The 25,724-nt window shown below is 36.3% G+C and overlaps 1 protein-coding gene across 1 annotated transcript in view; it reads right to left on the bottom strand.

The window, feature by feature from the left end:
- jef (major facilitator superfamily domain-containing protein 6 jef) overlaps nucleotides 1-25,724 on the bottom strand; it is a 467,956-nt gene that overhangs the window by 334,890 nt on the left and 107,342 nt on the right. The gene's annotated exons all lie outside the window — the stretch shown is intronic.

Here is a 25,724-nt window from a genome sequence, read left to right as displayed (position 1 = left end):
AAAATATATGAAGAAAAAGTGTTGTGTTATATTTTTCAGGCAGACTTACAAAATCGTCCACAAAAAGTCAAATAGTAAAATACAAGTAAGGTTCATAACTTTAGCATGATATTGCTAAGAAAAACGTTTGTACAGTGAAACAACGTCATAACACAGAAGAACTTTCACTGTAATTTGTATTTAAATTATGAATTAGCGTTAAATATTGTAAGAAACTTTACATAGAATCATACGTATATCGGCAATATCTGCGCTTTCTTAGGAAAGTCGTAGTTGATACAAATTAAAAAAAAAAAATGTTGATTGCAGTTTGGCAATTGTGTTAATAGATCACATGAATCAGCCAGTGCGTGGACTCATGGCACTTTTAATTTTTTTGTAATTGCGATTAATTCTTAATGAAGCTTAAGATTTTTTCAAAGTACTGTTAAAAGCGGCCTTTGGAGGTGGGCGACTTTGAACAAGGGGGTGTAGTTGGAAGAGATCGGAGTCACTCTCAAGTGTCTCAAGCCTTTCCTGTAGGTTAAACCACGATAGTGGAACTATGTCCGATGTTGTTGGTGTAGTGGCTCTGTTTGATTTCTCGGAATCCGATTCATAGGAAAGATGTGGCGTTTCAGCAGTGATGCGTAGAAGCCTTGATGGGTTGGTCGCCAGGTTGACCGATGGGTTTTTTTTTTTTTTTTTTTTTTTTTTTTTTTTTTTTTTTTTTATTACAAATTTTCCATATAACCTGTCACCATCTTTCCTACCCTCGCCTAGGTCTCTTGGACTCGCCTCGATAATCGTCTCTCGATCGAGAGGTCTCGGAGTTTTGGAGTGGGGGTAATACCTGGACGACACTCCGGATAAGTGGCTTGGGATCCTCCACCACCTCTGGGCTTGTAGCTGGTGAGGGTGTACTGGGTGGAGGTGGTCGTCGAGAGACAAATGTACTTGGTTTCAGTGGGGTGGTCCGAATCCTCTGGGTGGGGTCGCTTCTATGCTGACCAGTGGAAGGAAGGGTTGTACCTTCAAAGAAATCCTCCAGGAACTGGATCGCCACGTCTCGAGTTGCCTTCCTGGGTTGGAACTCAATGGAGGTGACTACTGCATATCCCTGGGAGATACAATCGTCGATTTGTTGGCCCGGGGTCAATTGTCTCCACTCCTGAGTTACAGGGGGGGAGGTCATGAGCACCCCGAAACGAAGATAGGATTTAGGAAGAGGTTTTGGTGGAAAAGAAGTTGTAAAAAAATTGTCTTGTATTGGTACAGTAATATTTATTGAATATGTACTTTAAGTTATTTTGAGTGGCTTAGGAGATATGCAATACACGTATTTGCACATCTCGGATCGATACAATCAGTCGTCGCACAGTCCTTCTTATATACTTTACTTCGCTTTCTTACTTGCGATTTTGGTCGCCACCTGGCGATTGATAGGTAGTACTATCAAGTACTAGTTGGAAGTCGGTGCTGCGCGCGAAAGTTCAAAATTCAAATTTATGTTAAACGATCGAGTTTAAAGAAATTAGTTATTTAAATATAATATAATTATTAAAATAATACCCCTGACGGTAACAGTACTTTGATATTTTTGAATATTATCGCAAAAGAAAATTAATATTTTAAGTACAGATTTCTTTGTTATAACTGTGTTTCATAAAACGTACATCTAAAATTTGAATTTCTTGGTATCAACCATCCATCCATTAGAAGTAGCGATTTGCGTGTACCATATTTACATACACTTTGAATGTATGCCTATGGTCTGGAAAGTGAAATAAAGCAAGATCACCTAGTATTTACTGGTAATTAATGAGTTCCATTGCTTTACAGTGAGGAGAGGGCAAATTAATGATTTTGAAGTTGTTGGTACTGTTATTGACATTAATGGTAAATTAATTATTGTCATACAGTGAAAATTCAGGAAGATAACCTCAAAAAGTTGACTCTTAAAAGTAACTGTATAATTATTCAGTGATAAGTGATTATTTATTGATAGTAGATTGATATTTCATAATGAACGGCAAAAAAGAGCAAAAAATAGAGACAAAAAGATAATGGTGTAAAGAAAGTTTTAAGTAAGAATAATGTTAACAAAAAACAAAGGTTGTTATTGGTGCCAGAGCTAAAAACCTTGTAAAAAGGAAAAATAATAAGAAGAACATTAAAAAAAAACCACTAAAGCATACAAAAACTCTGGTCTTTCTTTGATAAAGATAGCTTTAGGATATAATGTACCTACAAGTACATTATAAAGTAGAGAAGAAAATCTGCAGCTTAGAGAGATAGATCACAAAATCTTAAAGGAACAAAAAAAAGAGATTGATAACTAGATTCTGTACAGAACTGAGAGAGAATATCCAGTCACAAAAGATGATCTCCTAGATGCAGTCTAAAAGTACATTGTCACAATAAACAAAGAGAATCCACCTATCCACCGTCCAGGTATTCATACAGTATCTCATAAATTATGGAACTATTTGACTTGCATACTTTATTCGTTTACTTTAGTATGAGGTTTTCAAAAAACAGCACTCAAGTTTGTCTTTTAAAAAGGTCCAAAAGTTAGGTTCAAATAGGGCTAGAGTAATGACTTATGATTTAAAACAGTGGTTTGAGAAACAGAAAAATTATTTGACAAGCAAAGGCTTACTTAATATTTTAGCTGAACGAGTTTTTAACTATGCCGAAGCCAGTGTACAACTGTGTCCTGATTTAGGCAAAACACTTCTCAAATAAGGATCTTCTTAAGCCTATACAATTACTGATGGTAGTAAGGATTGCTTGACAGTCTTCAGTATGTACACTGCTAAAGAAATCAGAGCCCCACTTCTATTAATGTTTTCATACAAAGATTAAATTTTGAAAAAAACGATTTAGAATACACTGAGTAGTTGGGATCTTAGTGTCTCTGACGACGGATGGATGACAACTAAGTCGTCTTATGAATACTTAAGAAACGTGTGTTACACTTGGCTCATCGCTAAGAAACTACAGTATCCAGATATCATTTATCTTGACAATCATTTATCTCACGTGAATCCTCCAATAGTTAAATTTTTTCTTAAGAAGAATACTAAAATAATCGCCTCACTTCCCAATGCTACTAATATGTATCAAAAATTGGACATTTGATTCTTCCACCTATTTAAATTAACGTGGAAGAAGAGTGTACCAAAATAAAAAATGACAAGAAAGTTCATCGCATAAGCAAAGAAAACTTTCCATTGCTTTAAAAATACACTATGAATCCAATAAATGAAAAAAAATTGTTATTAATGCATTAAGAGCATCAAGTGTAAAGCCATTTATTTGTAATAATGGGGATTGATCAGTTTTAATAAAAGATAAGAATGTTTTTGCAAACTATTTGCACATAAATCCCGAACTTAATCTTTCTAATCTACATAGTATCGCATCGATGGACCCATCAATCGTAATACTATTTCTGAGCGCTGGATGTTTGTTTGAAAGATGAGCTAAAACCAACGCTCCAAAAATATGAGAAGTTAAAACGACTTCCTCAACTAAAAGGGGCAACCCATCATCGCTTATTACATACCAACTCATACGCAACTAACCTTACACATATACAAGCAAGAAACCGACCATCAATAAAGCTGGAAGTAGGAAAAATCTCATTTAAAAGAGCTCTTTACATTTATGGGGTTAGGCAGGTACACGTGTCAGGCACAATTTTCAACCAATTCTTGAATAGCTTTATCAGAGATATGTTAATAAATGTGTCACTGAATAACTCTGAATTAATTTCGGAAATCATCATTAAACACTAAACAAAGCGAGCTTTTAAAACAACCCTTAGAAACTCAACTAACGGTTTTCAGCATCATGAAGTGAGAAAGCTTATAAAATACTCCAAATAGGATCAAGCCAAAAATCGTGAACGAGGGAAGTCTTTATTCAGTACAGCTGGCATGACATACGCTCCCCTTTTGGAGCAATTCCCGTTAGGAGGGAAAGGCTATAAATAACATAAAATTCCTCAGCAACGAAAATTTTGTCTGCTTGCTGCGCTTCTACCACTTATTATTTTTAAGGTAATGAAGATTACATTATGGTAAGATTTAAAAATCTGCTCATGGTATTATTTTTCTGTAAAATGCACTTCAATCAACATTCTGAAATAAATTATGTCAACATAATGTCAAAAAATAGGACAGATGCGACAAGTATTAAAAATAAAAGCTACTCAGATTTATTTGATGTTTACGTTATAGTTAATTTTTTCAATAACAATATTTAAGCAATTGAAAATTAAAGAAGTAATCTTAAATTAAACTAATTTTCTTTTGAAATTATTGATTCTAGTCATTATGATATATGAGACTTTGAAAACCTTACAAGAAATTTAATTGATAATATCTTACAAAATTTATTTAGAAAACAAAAAAAATCTGTCGTTATAATGATAAAAGTATTGATAAAAGAAGAATTGAAACCAATTACTCAACAATACTACAAGTCAAAGACACGAATTTAATTTCTTCTGATACATCATATAATATAATAAATTATTATTATTCAGAAAAAAATCTTTCTAAAAATAAAAAAAATTTAAATCCTTGAAGAATAAAAGTAATATTTGAACAAAAGTTAAAAATTCGATTGGTAATAAATTAAACATAACACAAACCAAAACCTTAAAATAACTCAATAGTTAATCGTACTAAACCTAAACAATGTAAAAACTCTTTGGATAATAGCTTATATAAAAGAGATGGGAATGAATTATTCAAAATTTTTTCTCTTTTTCTTGTATTAGAAAGACTTTTTTTAATTCCAAAACAGTTTTAATAGTAGTTTGAATTATCGGGAAAAAATAAAACTTTTGTATTAATTTTATTTTTAGGAATAAATATTTCAAAAATGAGAGAATTGTACAAAACCATTTTAAAATATTGATTAATTAAAAAACTTATGGTACGTCAATTGAAATACAAAGTTTTGGGGATATAATAAAATGACAAATTACAATTGTTATTTAAAATTGTATTAACGTGTTACATTTTTGTAATTGTTCAAACAATTTAAAATTGAATATTTAGTTCTCAGGAACTGTGTATCAAATTTTGAATGGTATTCTAAATAAAAATAGTGATTTATTAGTAAACCCTGCGTTTTATAATGGAATGAGTTATAAGGGTATGTATAATTTAGCAGTAGTTTGGCTAGAAGAAAGGAAAAGTTAACGTGTTGTCATAAGGACAAAGTTTGTGTTAGTCCGTTGAGTAAATATAATTCAAAATTGAAAGAACTTTTACTCCTTGATAAAAGTTTAAGGATACTTATCAAGTACTATAATAATGTTTTCAGTTTTGCATCTTTAATAAGTAGAGAAAAAGAACAATAAAAAAAAGGTATACAAAATATTAAAACATGCGTACAACTGTACAAACATGTATATACGGTGATAATGGAATTGCTAATGATCTAAGGTTGAAATGTATGATTATTAGTAAGATTCCTAAAAAACATTAAATCTTTGACAAAAATTATAAAGGAAATGCAATAGAAAAAAAGTAGAAACATTAACATCCTATTGCAAATGTAGAAGAACTACGTAATTATAAAATGATTTTTTTAAGAAATCCAGCAAGCAACAATAAATACCATAAATCATTGACCGCAGAATGTGGTGCTATTAGTTTCTAACTCTGGACTTCCAGAAGCTTTGATCTTTGTGTATTTCCAAAAAAATTATCCAATTATAAGATACGACTACTCTGGAACAGTACAGTTTTCGATGTAGTGAAGAGTGTGTATATATATATATATATATATATATATATGTGTGTGTGTGTGTGTGTGTGTGTGTGTGTGTGTGTGTGTGTGTACGTAATGAGTTCGCATGCCATTCGTTAGATAAGTCTGGATTATAAATACCACGCAGAGGGATGCCGAAGCAAGAGAGACATCATCCAACTCTAATGGGCATCAAGCGCAAGCGTGGACCCCAATGTTATATGTGTGCGTTCAAGTGCATATTTATAAAAAATTATGAGATAGAGGGGTAGGGGGTGAAAATGCTTTTGCATGGCACGCTTTTGTCACTGAGAAGTACCTATACTTACGATATCGTTAAGAATAATAATTTAGTCCTCTCTTATTTACGATTTTTTGGATTGGGGGTCAAAAATTGAGACTTGTACTCACAGGGGGTGGGAAACTCAAGTGCCCAATTTTTTTTTATCCACTCCGTGGTTTCGAATCTCCGACGAGTCGTGGTAATGGTATTGATGCAAAAAAAAGCAACAATTTTTTGGGCATATTTTACAAGAGTAGCTTACTTTTTGCGTTCCATTGACTACTTGAATGTCAAAACAATTGAATTTAATTAACTGTTCAATCAAAATCCTAGTGATTCACGCACAATTGCTAACTGTGTACAGAAGGGTAGTTTTACGAAGATTTCAAATAGCAACGACTCTGCCAAACTCGTAAAATTTATGTACCATGGTTTTTCATCTGCAATGGAAAACAGCAAAAACAGCTGGTCAACGCTGCACTGCAGCTCTCTGGTGCCAATGCTTTGAGGGATAATAGTATTCTGATGGGCTTCCGATGATATCGAGTCTTATTTTGTACCGATTAGCTGACATATATATACATATAGTAACAACGGTAATGTCATTCGTTGTTACTATTGTTATATTTAACCATTCTACTGATTAAAAGTTAATAAGTAGTGGGGTCGTAAATGCTGTAAAATACGAGTGACTTAATGCGAAACAATCAGAAAAAATTATCTTCAAGTGGATATTATTGCATATCTGTATGATGTAGATAGAATTTACATAACATATTATTTGTATGATATTTGAAATTGTATTCTTTTTCAATGATTTTGAGTAAAACATACATACATACGTATATATATATATATATATATATACATATATATATGGTGTTTTATGAGTACTTTACGTGCTTTGAGGCGTCAGAGATGATTAAAAAGATTTACATAAAAGAGCAGTATTGCAGAATCTACGAGGTGCCGCACGCATAAGCGTAAGTGGCCAAGATTTCGAAAACCTCGAAGCATTTATAACCCATTTAAAGAAAAGATATGCAACAGGAAAAATCGTTGCTTACTATCAAACTCAGCTACAGAAAGGGCGCCAACGACAAGGCCAATCGGTTGGTGAATATTATGATTATGTAAACCTACTGCTAAGCGGTGCTGAAAAAGCCTTGATGAAAGATAAAGGCAATACATACAACGCATATATAATGACTCCTATAAAAGACATGGCGTTAGACATGTTCATAAAAGGACTAGCACCTATGATAAGCCAGCAGGAAGATGCGAAAGAACCTGCTTCTCTAGCTGACGCCTTCGATTACGCATTGAGATTGGAGAGCCAAATGAGAGCGGGTATAATTCCGGATATGTGATATCAAGGACTACCTCGTAGTGACTTTAGAAATAATTTAAACAATTCATATCAACAGCAGAATAGGTATCCCGATCAGCCATTCTCATCACATCAAGTGGCACAAGTTAATGAACAACAGATCGACAATGAGAATAATCACGCTGATAGGCAGTATAATAATTATCAAAATTATAATAGACAATATTAACAATAAAATAATTGACAGAATTACTCTAAAATTATCAGAATCAGGAAAAAAATTGGAATTTTCAAAATCAATCGAGAAACTCAAATTATCATCCGAATAATTTCGGACGATATAATAACGAAAATCCTAATGATTATTACACTTAAAGGAATGCTAATTTTAATTCTGGTAATAATCAAGGATACCGATGCAGAGGTCAGGATTATAAGAGGTACCCCCGAAATAATAATTATAATAGTTATAATCAACAAAAATTTAATCCTAACTATCAGAATTAGAACTTTCAAAATCAATACCAACTAGAAGGCGACCGTTTGCCACATCATTTAAACTCTCAGGTGGCTCACCCCAATCGTCGTTTAGAGGTGAGCCCCAAAAGACAGAATTCAATCCCTACACCGAATGTTTCAGCGCAGGTAATGAAAATAGCAACAGAATTGAAACCATCCACATTGGTACCTGCCAGGGACTTAGCGTAGATGATGAACCTACAAGCATAAGAATATTAATCCCAGGAAGGAAAAATCACTTTATAACACTCATGCTCGATAATGGCGCCGCCACAAATCTGATTAAATTAGATCAATTGCAACCATATTCACGAGTAGAGACTAGTGAAATTATTAACCTTACTGGAATCACACTTCACCCAGTTTTAACTAAAGGAACAACGTATATGACCATACAAGGAAAACCTACAATTTTTCATGTGATCCCTAACGATTTTCCGATTAAAGATGGCGGTTTATTGGGTCGAAACTTTTTTAAGGAACGACGAGCCACATTATCATATCATCATGATGCTATACTAGATGATGACGTAATAAACCCTATCCCTTTTTTAAAAACTCTTAAGAAAATAGAGCAATTAAAAAGAGATGAAAAAAAACAAAAAACCATACTACTCAAAAAACAAGCACGGGAAAATCAAATTTTAGCTAAAACCCTTGATACTAACAAAGAGACAGAATGCCTTAAAGATAAAGTTAACCAACAGAAATTTTATGATGAATAGGCCCACCCGAAAGGTCAAATATACCTAAATACGAAAAATTTGGAGAAATAAAAGCTGATTTTCATTTTCGAGATGAGTTTGACAAATTAATCTTATTAGAAAAAGGTAAAAATCTTATGAAGGCCACTGATAATTAAACTGATAAAAGTGGGATATATATTAAAAAAAATGAATTAGTCGATCAACCCCATGCCATTAAACAGAATAAAAATACTCCTAGGTTAGAATATTGCCCTAATGAGGAACAAAAAAATACCAGTTAAGCAACTAAACATACGATTAAGGCTCGAAAACGTCAAATAGTAAGAATTAATTTAATTAATACTAATTTAACTGAAGGATACTTACCGCGAATAGATGTAGGGTGTGATAACACACATTCAGGAGAAGGAATAGTAAAAAATGAGAACGGTCAATGTAATATTATGGTGATAAATACTTATAAGGATGATATTACGATTGAAATAGACCTAAAGAAAATCCTACCTTTTGAATACATTGCACCTGAATTTGATCCCGAAACTAGCAGCGAACATGAGAGACCAATTGTTAAAAATAAACGAGATAGAATAAACTACCTAAAAGGACTTGTGCGCACCGGTCATTTAAACTTGAAAGAACGAGACCAGATATATCAATTGATTTCTAAATTCTCAAAAATCTTCTTGTTACCAGGAGACACTTTACCTTGTTCTAACCTCGTCGCACACGAAATCCTGACGGAAAATAACATCCCTATCAACACTAAACAATATCGTCACCCACCAGTACATACAAAAGTTTTAGAGGAACACGTAGCAAAAAACTAAACGATAGAATAATTGAACCTTCGTGATCACCGTATAATTGACCTCTTTGGATTGTCCCTAAAAAACCTGATAGCCATGGAAACCCAAGATGGAGGGTAGTAATCGATTTCCGAGATCTTAATAAAAAGACCATTGGTGATGCATATCCATTGCCTAATATCGCAGATATTATGGACCAGTTGGGAGGAGCCGTATATTTTTCAGTTTTCAATTTGGCAAGTGGATTCCAACAAATTCCCATGGATGAACATGATAAGTATAAAACAGCATTCGCGACACCCCATGGACATTACCAATATAAACAAATGCCCGAAGGCCTGAAAAACGCACCTGCCACGTTTCAACGACTAATAGATCTCATATTGAGAGGCTTATTGAATGATGAAATGCTAGTGTATTTAGATGATATTATTATTCACGCAAAAGATCTAGTAGATCACGAGCGTAAAGTTAGGTTATTTTTCGATCGGTTAGGATCAGCAAATATGGTACTTCAACCAGATAAAGTTAAATTTTTGCGAAAAGAAGTAATATTTCTTGAGCATATAGTGAGTCAACGAGGAATTGAACCGGACCCTAAAAAGATACAAGCCGTTAGAGAATTTCCCCAACCAAAAACTATGAAAAATATGAGAAATTTTTTAGAACTTGCAGGATACTATAGACGTTTTATTAAAGAATTTTCAAAAATAGCTGAACCATTATCAGATTTATAAAAAAAAGGAGAAAAATTTGAATAGACTGAAGTGCAGGAAAAAAGTTTTGAAATACTAAAGGATCACCTATGCCAAGAGCCTATTTTACAATTCCCCGACTTTAGTAAATCATTCAAGTTAACAACAGATGCATCTGACTATGCAATTGGAGCGGTATTGAGTCAAGAAAAAGATGGGTTTGATTATCCTGTCGCTTACCTTCCAAGAACTTTAAATAAAGCCAAAATAAATTATTCCACGACTGAAAAGGAATGTCCAGCCGCACTATATGCAATGCATCACTTTCGTTCGTATTTTTTGGAAAATAAATTCGTTCTCGTAGCCAATTATGAGCCATTGAATTGAATGCATACAAGAAAAGACGCAGATCAGTGTTTGATGCGCTGGATGTTTAAATTCACCGATTATGAATACACTTTTAAATACAAACCAGGAAGACTCAATACCAACGCTGATGCATTATCTAGAAGACCAGTAGGACCATTTCTTCATGCAGAAAATTATATAAACAATGGATTACCATAACTAAGAGTTATGATGATGGGTCGAAAGAAAATAGAGAAAAAGAAGAAAACAGAATTACAAAGTCAGAGAAAAGGAAGAGTAAGAGCACCCAAATTAACGATGATCAAACCTAAAGCATTGCCAACAACCTTGAAGGAAATAATAGAAGTAACAAAACCAAGAGGCATGACCAAATTAGAACCAGATGTACCTAAGTTAATCAAGGGCCCTGGACGACCCCTTGGTTCGAAAACAAACAAAGAACGGCCGAAATTAGATCATAGTGTGATTGCTCAAAGAACCCGAACAAAAACATTTCCTCAGCGACGGAAATCATCTTTATATCAACCAAATATATTAAGAAATGTCACTAAAAATACATCAAATGATTCTAGCTCATTAAAAGTGAATTTTTTAGAATCAGTAGCCTCAACTACACACGCTAGCGATACGAATTTAAAATCTACAAAACTAAAACATAATAGTTCCAAAAATAAAGAAATGCCACAATTACCAGTAAGAGATATAATTAACCTTGGTGCATCGTCAAGAACAAGTATGTTCCCCAAAAATGACCCAAGCGATACTGAAGAATCGTCAAGAGAAGATACTCAAGTACCAATATTTAACCCTAGACGAAGTGGATTACGGCAAGAACTGACTGAAACAGAAATAGACTCAAATACGGATACTGATTCAGACTCAGACATGACAAATACTAAAATTTCCGTTACACCAATTTTACTTAGCAAAAGTTCAAATGATGATGTTTTGGAAGACCAACCTAAAACTACAACAAATAATACTGATGAAGTTACTTATTAAAAAATAGAAGGGTTAACAAAGAGATTTAACTAAAGCCTTCAAGAATATTTGGACAAGTCTTACAACGATGACGAGCCTGAACAGGCCGATTTTTTATAAGTAACTAGATTTTCTGATGGAGATAAACCGGATCCCGAAATTCAAGACATATTAACCGAAATGGACACCTACGATCCTGATAATTTTGATGATTCTGTATTAGATGAAAGAATTGCTGATATATTAAGACGTACAACAGATCTTGAACCCCTATTCGATGGAAAAGAAATTTTAAGAAAATATAGGACAAGTGGAAAATTATCAATTACCCCACGTATTCAGGAAAACATACCCTTAAGTTCTAGCACACCGACACAAACGAGTGCTTTTGCTACTGCAAAAAACAGACGATCTTAAGCGCCGGACTTGCAACAAATAACAGAAGAAACCCCAGATAACTTAAATGAAAACAACAAATAAACTGTAATGAAAATAAATCAAGGAATCGAACTATTGCACCTGATTTCATGTTACTATCAGACTTATACTCTTTTCAACCCATCAATCGATACAAACAACAGCACGAAAAAGTGTATGTAAGTCTTAGTGATAGTAGCAGTAGTACTGATAATTATAAAAACGAAAATGAAGCTAAGCTAGTAAACAATGTCATTACCACCAGATATTGCCTTACATACAAAAGAGACAATATAGTTCATATGGTTAGCAAGGATTGTCAACCAGTCACATCTATCTCAAGACTGTTGAGATCGATAGGTGCACTGGACTTTAGCTATTGGAAATCGAAGGAACCAAGATTTGGCCGAATTTTAATAACACCTTATGGAGGACGTAATATACTGTCAATCGTTATTAATGAAACGTCGAGCTATTTAGTATCTTCAGAAAGTCTTACCAAAGCTTTTAAATCGCTTAAAAAAATATTGTTAAGACAAAAACTTAAAACCTTCTGAATTTCAAGAAGAGGAGATCTTACAGGCAAATTAGAACCTGGATTGATAACAGAAATGTTATTAACAATTTTTGATAAAACACCCATACAAATTACTGTCTGTTATGGTAAGGTTGATTTTCCAAAAATCCAAGAACGTAATGAAATATTACAAACATTACATGACAGCCCTGTTGGAGGACATAAGGGAATAAACATAACTTACCGGAAAATAAGAGAACGATTTTATTGGCTCCGAATGAGGAATGATATTCCTTATTATGTACGTAAATGCAGCAAGTGTCAAGAAAAAAAATTGAGCGACTAAAAACAAAAGAACCCTTAGTACTTACAGATACACCTATTGAACCTTCCGATAACGTTTCCATTGATACCGTTGGTAAATTATGAATAACCCCAAATGGTAATTGCGATTTGCTGACCATACAGTGTAATTTGAATAAATTTATCATATTAGTCCCTGTACCAGATCTAAGATCAAGCACTCTTGCCGATGCACTCGTACAAAATTTAATATTAGTTTATGGTGCGCCTAGAGCAATTCTATCAGATAGACATGCTACATTTATGTCTAATGTATTGGAACAACTCATGAGAACCCTTAAAACCAATCATCTAACTACATCAGCTTACCACCCTCAAACAAACGGATCACTAGAAAGAAGTCATGCTGCCCTAGCTGACTTTATACGACTTGACTCTGAAACATATGATGACTGGGACAACTTAGCAAAATTTGCAGCTTTCAAGTATAACTCGAGTGAACATGCAGCTACAAATTTTACGCCTTATGAACTAGTATTTGAGAGAGTAGCGAGGTTGCCCTTAAAGATACTTAAAGATGAAAGATTACGAACATACCCACTATATCTACAAGATCTTATAAGGCGACTTTAAGAAATGCAAATTGCGGCAGGAAATCAACAAATAAAGATGAAAGTACAAACAAAAACAAGATATGATGAAAAATCAAAGCCTCTAAATGTCAAACCAGGAGATTACGTTTGGGTAAAGAAAGAAGTGCGTCCCTATAAATTTAATCGCTTTTATAATCAAACCCTAAAGGTTAGAACAGTTTAAGAGGGAAATAATGTGTTGCTTGAAAAAACCAATGGTGAAACTATATGCAAACATACAGATAAATTAAAACTAGTTCCCCGATAATAATATCTTGTAAGAAACATATTCTACATGTCTTCCAGAAAAAAAAGAAACACAACGATGCAGATTATATTGGCCATCTTAATGACAATAGCGTTTGAAGGTCACGCAGATTTAAACTATGCTAATCATGAAAACTACAGCATAGAACCACTTAAAAAAAACCCTGGAATATACTACTAACCAATCGGTATAACAAAAATTAGGAGAGCCAATTGGAAGATTGTGATATGGCTGGATGTTGATAAATTCATATTGGAACAAACACCTACTCAAGAATTAAACGAAACTTTTCGATATTGTATTGTACAGTTTGGTTATTCTTATTGCCCTCGCTACATGGAATTGGACCTCATGAATTTAAAAATAAAGCGATTGACAAACCTCAAAGCAACACTATTGAACATAATACATACTGTGGGAATCCATGCAGGAGATAACATTATTCCACCCCCCAGCATACGAGCAAAAAGACTGACACCTTTTGGAATTATTGGGAGCATTGCTAAAGGACTTTACGGCTTAGTCACAGAAGATGATATTAACGTTATGAACACTAACATCAACAATTTGGATACCAATCAAAAAGAATATATGAAATTGTACGAACAAAATAGCCATATTTTTGCAGCCGCATTCAAAGAATTATACAATACCACTAAACGCCATGAGCACATTTGAAAACAAGTTGCTGATATATTAACTTCAGGACAGGATTTTACTCTTGACAGATATTTGATTTGTTTGTCAGCATACCTTAGAAGAACTGAGGCTACCCTAGATCACATTATTCGTTTCCATGAAGATCTGATTGACATCTTGCATGATTTACAAAGAGGTCAAGCACATCCAAAGCTATTTTCTCCAAATATATTTAGAACAGTAGCCTGGCATGTAAGGAACCTTGTGGGAAATCTAGAATTTGTAGCACTCATAGAAAACCTTTATGCTGGCGAAATAAGTACCCTAAGCAAATAAGATGTTGTACATCAAGAAAATAGAACCATGGTGATATTACATTTGCCACTCGTAGATCGAACCCCTTACAATCTTTATAGACTGCATCCAGTTATGATACCCCAATCTGGACAAAATGGATCTGCCTACATAAAACCGTCGTACCCTTACAGAGCCGTAGCAGCAGACCATAATTCTTATTTAAGACTAAACGAAGTTACATTTAAACAATGCGATAAGACGGTATATGGTTATATATGCTCAGCTATGGAACCGCTGAAGGAACCCTATTCTATGAACGAATGTGAAATTCTTTTGTTATTATGACCTGGACCAGAAGTATTCAAATACTGTGAAATTATGTTCACGCCGAAAACCGAAAGTCAATGGATTTATTTACCAGCTGATAGTTCATGGTTATTCTCAACACCCAATGAAGAACAATTGAACATTATCTGTCCTAATAAAATGGATCAACAAGAAAGAGTAAAAGGTATAGGTCTTTTACAAATGAATGATGGATATACGGGAAAAACTCCCGGATTAACTTTAACCAGTAAACATAATATTATCACTCAAATACAATATATCTAACAAGTAGAAGTGAACTTAAACTTAACAGTACTACATGAACCCTTTAAAGACACTGATGACTTCCATGACGCTATAAAATCGATTCAAGAATTAAACTTTAATGAACAAGCATGGACAGATAAAGAATTAAATGTACAAAATGTAATAAATCAAATGGAGAAAATACGGACCCGAAAGTTGGAGGAAAAACAAACTTCTCTTTTTTCTTTAATACGATATGTCATTGGAGCTATTATTATTATGATTATAATAGCAATACTCATCAGCAAAGCAAGAAGCTGTTTCAAGAAGATTATGAAACGTAGTGTCTCAGAAAAATTTATAAAACCTACCATCAACCCACTGAACGCAGAACCCCGAGTAACCATAAAAGAAGAACCAAATGAACACAAACTAACTGAACTGTACGTTGAAATTAAAGAAAAACAAAAATACCTAAATCATCTAAAGCTAGACCTATATTAAAGACACGGAGTTTAATACTCCCACGCCATACACCCCAAAAACTGGAAATGGACTCATAAATCAATAGTCATTTGATACTATTTTCCTTCCAGGTACAACAATGAACCCCGATTATGAAATAACAATAAATACTAGAGTCAAAATAAACCAACCTTCACATGAAGTTATCGAACAATTAAAAAATAAAGAAAATATTAAGAAAATTCACATACTTATGGATTTACATAGTTATGAACATCGAAATATAACTGCCAAATACAATAGTTATTCATTTACTAAAGTAACTGATGGAACCCTAAATACAGGAGAAGAAGTTCAAACACTTTCTCCTTTAAAGATGAAATCCACTATTTGTCAAGCAGAAAAGATCTCTTCACCAACGCCATCAAGAAACGACAATGATACCCCAAACATTGGTCCAAAAAGACTTATGGGTCTTCTGCCATGGGATATAGAAAAAAGGAAAAGGGAAAGAGATTTCTTTAATCATTTCTCTCAATTTAGCACCCTAAAATATTGTTATGCTGTTAGAGATCGGCGGGGAAGATTATCCCAAGGATATGTAAAATACATGGATTCTAAAAGCGCTATTTTAGCATTGCAGAACGATGAACCCGAATATAGCACGAAATACGCTGAACCAATTAAAAGGATTACTAAATACAAAATGAACTGAAAATTGACTCACCAATTATGTTAACAACAAGTTGAGTTAATGACCTATTACAGACATGTGATTACATGCAGAAGACAACGCTGTACACAAACTACAGAAACGAAGTCAATCTTTACCAAAACCATTGATCTACGAGAAAAGATCAAAAGTAGCAGAAAATGAACCCAATAATTGAACCCTACCATTCAACTGGCCACCTCCTACGTCGAATACACATCACTTAGGTCTAAGATTTTAACTTCAAGCTTTGTAAAATTAATTTTTCCTTTCACGTATTCTTTTTTCTTAACTTCACTTCACTTTATTATTTAATTTTATCTGTAGGATTTATATGAAGTACGTTTATTATTAGTAAAAAAAATATATATATATATATATATATATATGTATATATATATATATATATATATAAATTAATAAATAAATATCATAGTTATAAAAATAATAATAATTAGGCTTTAAATTTGAAAGCGCATGTTGTATTCTGTTTTAACTGCATGTTACGCTATTGTCCAAATTTTTTTTTTCTTCTTTTTTGTAACATTAAGCTTTAGCATGTATTAAAACTACTTATTCAATTGTATTACATATACGCAAATATTTCGGCATAGCATGATAAGTAATAATTGTATCTATCTATGTATTTCCTATACATTATCCAATAGTTTTATAAACCTAATTTTATTCTCATATCTGCATTCCATACATCACTTACAAACAATAACAACACGAAGTACACTACAAGAACACTCATACATGTACAGTATCAAGTGAGGATCCTCACAACATCCATCATATTTACGCTTGCAGAATTACACACACAATGAACAAACAAAACGCTAATATCATAGAAGCAATGGCTGATGGATCCCAGCTTAGCATACTGCTGCAGGGAGATTATAGTAGGCTAATGCTAAAAAAAATCCTAGAAAACTTCGGGATAGTGAGGTCCATCAAACGGGAACCCTGTGCTATGGGGTACTCAAGTTACAAAGTGGCATTCCTTTCACCACGGAAAGCAGCGCTAGCAGCTGATAACCTAAATGCAGCGCCAACGCTACAGGAGCTATTCGACTCATTGTCGAATGTATCAGACGAGAGGAATTGGGCAAAGTCAACTGCACCTGTCCCCTTGCCAAACAAAAGACAAGTCAAGGTCCACAGTATATCGGAAAATGGACGTTGGTTAAACATAATGACCGAAGAACCAATTAATAAGCGCCAATTGGAAACATCGCTTAACAAATTTGGTCCGATGTTATTATTAGAAGAACAGCCATGTTCGGCCCCATACACCAGCTACGAGGCCGAATATTACCAACTATGTGATGCAGCAGTTACTGCAGCAACCTTAAATGATACAACAACCATTGAAATAGAAGACAAATCATCTTTACGAAACATCGAAGCACCAACTAAGAATGTAGAGTCAACGTCGGAAGTCAAAACCCTTTAAAAAGTTAATGAAGAAGAGCTTAGTCCAATATTAAGATTTGTAAGAGTAAATCGTACTGGGACTCAGATAAGCGTCATTTAAAAAAAACCTATTAACACAAACTATATTATTGAATTTTTCGAAAACAAATATCCAATAAAAAATATTCATTTTTCAACCAAAAAACAAACATGGAAAGATATTATTCTCGTTCATATAACGTATGGATCTGCTGAGTGGGCAGAAAACATGCGCCAGATAGTGGTGTATTGCATAACTCAGCAGCCAAAAAATGTAATCACAAAAAAACCAAAAACAGAAAACACGATTAAAATAAATAACGATCCAAAAGACAATGACTCACTTCCGCAAAAAGTAGTATCTAAGGTACCGGCCGTTATGATTACGGATGAATACACCCGGTTGTTAATGACCTTTGGCCGTTTGAGCCATTTAAACTACAACCCATTAGATGTCAAACGCGACGATGGAAGATAGTTATACCTAAGCTTCGCTACATACTGTAACGAAGAATCGATGGAAAGGGCCCTCAAAGGACTCAAAATGTATGGGGCGAATTACTCCCAAAAAGACTCGCAAAAAAGCCGTGAAATAATAACACATTCATTGTATGGAAATTTAATATCCAAATGCCACCTTGAGGTGCACAGTCTTCTGTGCAAAACACAAATGAAATTAAAAAAGATCTGCCCATCATGCCAGGAAAATATCAACTTGGTAAAATATGACTGGCACTATAAACTATGCCTTGAGATAGGAGTTTTAGCAAATCTTGATGCACTTAATAGACTAGTAATTAATAACACAAAATCAGGGGCCAAGGAGGAGAAGAAGACGTAATATTCACGAGTCCATTCCTTCCCTTACTCTCGGTCCCTAACAAACAAATGTAATAATTCTGTAAATTAATACTTTATTACATTACTATAAGGATAATTGTAAAATGTTTATGTCTCGTTACTACTCAATGTTTACCTGTAAGATGAAAATATAGCAAAAAAAAAAAAAAAAAAAAAAAAAAAAAAAAAAAAAAAAAAAAAAACCAGTAAAATAATATAATGTAATATATTCACCGAGGACGGTGATAGTCTTAAGAAGAGGAGGCTGTTAGGTTACGACTTGCATAAATTAATAAATTTTTATTTTTATTCTATTTTATTCTGTTATAATTCATTCCCAATGATGAAATTTTAAGACTCTTTACAGAGTCATACTCAACGAGAGTCGTCGCCTAACAAAGCTGACTGTGAACTTCGTGGGTCTTGGAAGTGTCAAGTGACAACCGAAGCGAACCATGAAGCCTAAACACATGAAGCCAGCAAGTACCGGCCCCATAGCAAGTAAGACAAATAAGTTTTAACTAAAACTTCGTTTAAGGTGCATTTCTTTGCGCGGCGTTTTAGTTAGTAGCCCGCTGCCGCTCATCAAGTGCAGACGTAATAACTAATTTTTATAAGATTAACCAGACGTTTCGTCTATTTGTTTTCTTTTCTGTTTTATTTTATATGTATACTAGTTACATAAAATAAAGTGACATACAACTTATTGGAAGAGAAATTTAAATTATAATAAAATAATAAATAACAAATAAATAAATATTAGAATAAATAATTATAAATCGACAGAAAGAGGAAGTGCAGGTCATCCGAATTAATAATTAGCGGAAAGAAAGGTAAGTTAATCTGGATATTATACTTAACACTCTACTTTTTCCTTCCTTTTAATTTTTCTTAAACAAACAAATAATTGGACTATCTGCTGTCCCACAGCCTGTGAAGGAGCGTGAGACTGTAGTCCACAGTTTTTAGTTTTTGATTTGAAGCTGAAAACAAATTTAAATAACATTAAACGTTATTCACCATATATATATATGTATATATATACATATGTACATGTATATATATATTTCCTATTTATCCCGTTCCTACCGTAGACAAGCATTGTGCCAAGCAGCAACTGCCGAACCTGCACCTGCAGGGCTGAGGTTGTATGGAGTCAGGCCAAGTCGGATAGTCGGGCAGAGTAAACATTGTATAGAAATACTAATAAGTTCTGAGTTATTAATAAATGCAAATAAATGCTTGGATGTATACTGATTGCCAGCTCCCTCTCCTATCTGCTTAGCCCTGTAGTGAGTCATAGTAAAGAATAATTTTATATTTGCCGTGTCTTGCTGCTGACTGCAAGGTGAGCAAGGCACGACACATCACATGGCGCTTGACTAGTTGTACAGGTAATTGCTCGGCACAGGGCTTTAAGCGGCCATTTCGTGTGCGCGCCGTATGCTTAGGCAGGTAGATTAGCTTACGTACACTGCCTGGCCTCTGTGATTATTTTACATGTATGTGTAGGGGATATGATCGCTTGCTGTACCGTTACATGAATTCTGATGGCAAGCTGTGTTTATAATATAAAATAATAAATATGCAATTATGATGCACAGTGTGTCATATTTAAGTATCTATTGTGTTTGAAAATTTTATTGTCTGTTGGTCATTCGTTTTTGCACTACCGTTTTGCCCTTGCTTGCGCGCAATAAAATAATAATAAAGTATCTTCTTTTTATTTTGAGGCGTGACCTTGTACGGTATTAATAGTCATCATGCAATGTAAATAGTATATACTGTATAGTTTCTAAAGACACGAAGTGAAAGTTCGATAGTAGGATCAATACAGTGTTTACATTCGTATAGCAGATTGCTAGTACGAAAATACGGTATTTTGAAAAACTTGTTTGAATAGAGCCCTGTAAGAGCCTTACAGTATAAACAAAGTGCTACAAACGTACAGTATATTCTCTATCGTCCGCCTTGTTTTGGGTAACCTCTAGTACAACGTACACATAAACATCATGGTTCTATTTGAGGACTCGGAATTTTCCTTTAGTGCAAGCGTGACCGGGGGGGGGGACGAACTGCAGGCATTAAGCCATGAGACGATAGCAAGAGTAATCGCAGATATTGTTGAACAGTTTATGGACGGGGAAATATTTAATGTTAATATTTAAATATTTAATATTATTAGGATTGAGAAGTAATGGGACCGTAATAGAAGCTAGGGATCGGTTGCAGCATTTTTTAAATAGAAAATACATTGGACCAATAGTTAATACATAGAACAAAGACATAGACGAAATTACGCGAATAGATCGAGATAATTCGGCCATGGAGCTTTCGGACACAGCGGAGAGGCCGAAACGCCGCGAAACCAGATTCGTACCTAACAAATCATTGACGACGAACACTAGCGTGGCAGATGACGATCACGCCAACACCTTGACAGCCGCACCTCGGCAATTCCATGAAGTTGTAAGCGAGCAAGTGCGTCGTGGTCTCAATAACGCAAAAGCAGTAGACAATCGAGATGAAATAGAATTGGTAGTGCGTGATGCACAAAGGTTGACGCACACATACGAGGAATCGCAATCCTACAGAAGGTCATACGAATTGCCTAAAGAAGATGCAATTCAAAATCTCACGAATAGACCGTCCAACGTGTTGGCTGCAAATCCGTTACTTAAGTCTGGGGCTAACTTGGCACCCACGATGGGGGCAAGTGGGGCTCCTAGAGAAAATATAGGGGCAGAAGTAGGACGGGATGACGGGGAAACTTGGGCACTTGGTAACAATGGCCACCAAAGAAATTTGGGAGCCGCGAACAGGGTAAATTGCGATGCGAGCGTACGTCGGGTAACATGGTCAAACGAGAATTCTACAAATGATCATCCAGAAGCCCCAACAACTGGTTGTACGGTTATAACACACAACCGGCATACCACGACACACTCCACCATGTACAAGGAGGAGGTGGGCATAACCCCGCGGCGGCATCCCAAATGCCTAACTTACGCCAGTACAGCTTGAATATACCCCAAGCGCACTCAACTATTCATCCGTATAATCCCGACATGACACCTCAACAAAACGTACCCCTGCACTTACTAAGACATTATGCGAGTATACATCTACCAATAACGGATAGCATCAGCCAACCACGGGTGGATATACACAGCCACAACACGCATAACTTCCCTGCGTACGAACAACGATCCAACCCAGGAACCCAAAATACTTACCGTTCGGTCCCGAGTAGCGATTTCGTAAAAAGGGGGGAGGGGGGTCTCCATACGAATGCTATACATGGACCACAGGGGTTGCCAGGAGCAAACGCACAAATGTCAACACACCATCGCGAATCACAAATTAGGTGCGAAAGATACACGCTAGACCTTTTGGCTTGCTAAAATGTGGAATTTCGTGGACGCGCTAAAGACAACCCGGTATTTTTTGACGGAGTTGTGGAAATGCGTGACAACATACAACCTATCGTTAGAGGAACTGTTAAGAGTGTTACCAGCAGTGTTTGACGCGGAAACCAATAATTGGTTCCGACGAGAAAAATACCACTGGCATACAATAGGTGAATTTATCACTGCTTTCCAGTTGCAGTATGGAATATACGACTTACAGAGCTCCGTTGAAAGATGTGATGCTAGCAGAAAGATGCCAAAATGCACAAGCATCAACCTCCAATGAACAAAAATCAGCCGTCCATAACACGAAAAATACGGGTGAAAATGCAGCTACAGAAAATAAAGACCATTCGTGTTTTATTTGCCGAAATGTTGGACAATGGCGTAATGATCGCCCCTACTGGGGGTATTGTTGTTATACCAAATGCGGCAAGATAGGGGACAAGCGTTATAAGTGCTCTAAATGTAATACGGAGAGGCCGGGAAACGCCAGAGGAGGGGGGCAATAGGAGTAGGTGCCACCTCACCGGAACAAACCGAGACTCCAGACAAACTGGTGGCAACAGTAAGAAACACCGATGAAAACAAGGAACGACAAAAACTTTTTAAAATTGGTTCAGCAATAAGACTTGCAATACTGACATTTTTAACATGGTTAGTAGGTAAACTAGGCAAGGCACAAATATGTAGTATACGGCGAGTGTGTTTGCTGGGAAATTTTTTAAAGGTGGCTCTGTCAAACTTCCAAAATCATTGGATAGATGCTATCACCGCCTTAATACGCTGGACAACCGAAGTGATGAAAAAAACCAGTTCCATAACCGACCATGTGCACAGTAAGGGCCTAGGTGCTGGGGAAGGAAAAGGAAACATCCATTGCCGAAGCAACGGACGGAAGAAACGGCCGGAGCCGAGTTTTCTACCGTCCACCGAGGACGTACTGTCCGCCACAGGTCGAGGACTTGGGTGGGGACACATGGAACTGGAAAAGTGATAGAGGTTTTAGCGTTGGCCGGAGACCCACGTCACTATCTACCACTTGATATCGCAGGTATTAGAACACAGGCACTCGTGGATAGCGGTGCGGTACATTGTTATTTCGGAAAAGGAATAACTAGGCGACTGAAACATTTCCTACCATGTCGTGCTACGATTTCTGTTGCCAACGGAAAGATACGGCACGTTCAAGGAACCATAGATGTTCCGATAACCATCGGGCAAACGACCAAGACACTGACATTGGGATTAGTAGATGAGTTGGAGTACGAAGCCATTTTTGGGATAGATTTCCTGAAAAGGTTCCAAGTTATCGTGATTACGGTAAAGATGAATGGTGTACTCCCACAAGTCCATGTCATACGTTCAAGGGCAATAAGAGCGATCAGGAACGCCCAACAGCGGTCGCTGCTACGGGAGGATTGATAACGATGACTTCTTCCGAGGAACAAGAGTTAGTAAAAATCCTCGATAAACTGATCGTTCCTCGCCCGGAAAAGCTTGGCATTACCACCGTAGCCAAGCATAGCATAGACGTCCACGGCCACCCCCCAATTAAACAACGTCCCCGATGGTACGCGCCTAAAGTCCTACAGATTGCATACGATGAGATCGATCGGCTGTTGCATGAGAAAATCATCGAGGAATCCGAAATCGCGTGGTGTAGCTGTCCACTTCTAGCACCAAAAGCCAATGGGAAATTTCGATTTTGTACAGATTACCGGAAATTGAATGAAATTACGCGAAAAAACGCTTATCCCATGCGACTCATGGACGATATTTTGGACAAACTGCGCCGAGCCAGGTACATATCAAAAATCGACCTTAGTGAGGCCTATCATGAAATCCTTTTAGATAAAAAGAGCAAGAAATACGCAGCCTTTGCTGTACCTGGTAGAGGGTTGTGTCAATATGTGCGCATACCCTACGGACTGACCAACGCCCCAGCAACATTCCAGACCATCATGGATCAGATTGTTAAACTGGAGTGGGAACCCTACGTTTACACGTACATGGACGATATAATAATTGTCAACGAAACGTTCAAAGAACACATTAAGTGGTTGAAGATTGTTTTGAGGGCACTTAAGGAGGCGAACCTCGTGATTAACCGCGAAAAATCAGAATTCGGATGTGGAGAAGTTAAGTACCTTGGGTACGTGGTGGACGGGAAACGACTTAGGACAGATGTTGACAAAGTCCGGCCGATCTTAGAATACCCCGCACCCACCACCCTCAAACAACTTAAGAGATTCATAGGAATGATTAGATGGTATTCCAGGTTTATCCCCGATCTTGCCGAAAAGAAATCGCCCCTAACGAAACTAATGTCCAAAGACATGAAATGGCAATGGACTGAGGAGCAGCAGTCAGCCTTTGAGAGCCTCAAGCAAGCCCTGACCGAAGCCCCTGTCCTATCGAGGCCTGACTTTACGCAACCGTTCGTCCTACAAACAGACTATGCTGTGGCCGCAGTGTTAACCCTAACCCTTGAAGGTGAAGAACACCCGATATGTTATGTCAGCCACACACTAAGCAAGCCGGAGCGTAACTACACCGTGACTGAGAAGGAATGTTTGGCTGTGCTGTGGGCTATAGATCGATTAAGGGGATATCTGCAGGGGGAACGGGTAACAGTAATTACTGACCACAGCAGCCTGTTATGGCTCAATAGATTGAAGGACCCAGTAGGAAGACTGGCTTGGTGGAACACTGCGTTGCAGGCATACGATTTGGAGTTTGTTCATAAGAAAGGAAAACTACATCAAGTTCCAGATGCCCTATCCCACGCCCAAGAAAATCCAGTCGCAGTAATCACGCCCGATATCGAGCAAGTACGCGATGAATGGTTTTTAAAGCAAGTCAAGGTGCAGGCGGTCCCACGGAAATTTGCAAATTGAAAATATGAGAACAGAGACCTTTTCTTCCACAAACCAAACCCTATCGTTAGCTCAACGATGGAGGATCTCGATTAATGGAAAATCGTCCTACCAAAGGAACACCGAGTCCAGGCACTACACAATGCCCTCGACGCTCCCCAGGCAGGTCACCTAGGTGTGGAGAAAACTTATGCTCGCCTCGCCAATTATTATTATTGGCCCGGGTATTTCCAAGATGTAGTCCAGTATGTCTGGGAATGTCAAGATTGCCAACAGCAAAGAGTCCTACAGAAAGCTCCTGCCGTTTTCATGGGGGAACGAATTACTGAACAACCATGGATGGCCATAGCAATGGATATCGCAGGGCCAAAACCTCCATCGAAAAATGGACACAAACACCTACTTATTATTCAAGACCTATTTACTAAGTACGTCGAGTTAAAAGCACTCCGAAAAGCAGACAGTAAAAGCATCTGAAAAGCGATGGAGGAACTAGTAATAAGCCGATGGGGAAAGCCAAAATACATCTTAACTAACAACGGTACGGAGCTTGTCAACAGGGAACTAAAGGAAATGTGCAAAATTTATGGCATCGAACACTCGACCATTCCACCATACCACGCACAAGCTAATCCAGCAGAGCGCGTAATTCGCACTTTAAACCCGATGATAAACTCGTTCCTAGATAAGGATCACCGGTTGTGGGATGCACACTTGCAGGAGTTTGCATTTGCAATAAATACGATGGAGCAAGCATCCACAAAATTGACTCCAGCGTTCCTGAACTTCGGTCGGAATCCAACACCAATAGCACTTCCGAACCGTGATACGCCGGCAGCGCCGTTAGATCTGACTGATACAACGTTGTGGGCA

The sequence above is a fragment of the Copidosoma floridanum genome, unplaced genomic scaffold (assembly GCF_036245765.1).
Source record: "Copidosoma floridanum isolate Cflo_tuat_1 unplaced genomic scaffold, Cflo_Japanese_pri ptg000028l, whole genome shotgun sequence".
Lineage (NCBI taxonomy): Eukaryota > Metazoa > Arthropoda > Insecta > Hymenoptera > Encyrtidae > Copidosoma > Copidosoma floridanum.
This window is presented reverse-complemented; position numbering and strand designations above follow the sequence as displayed.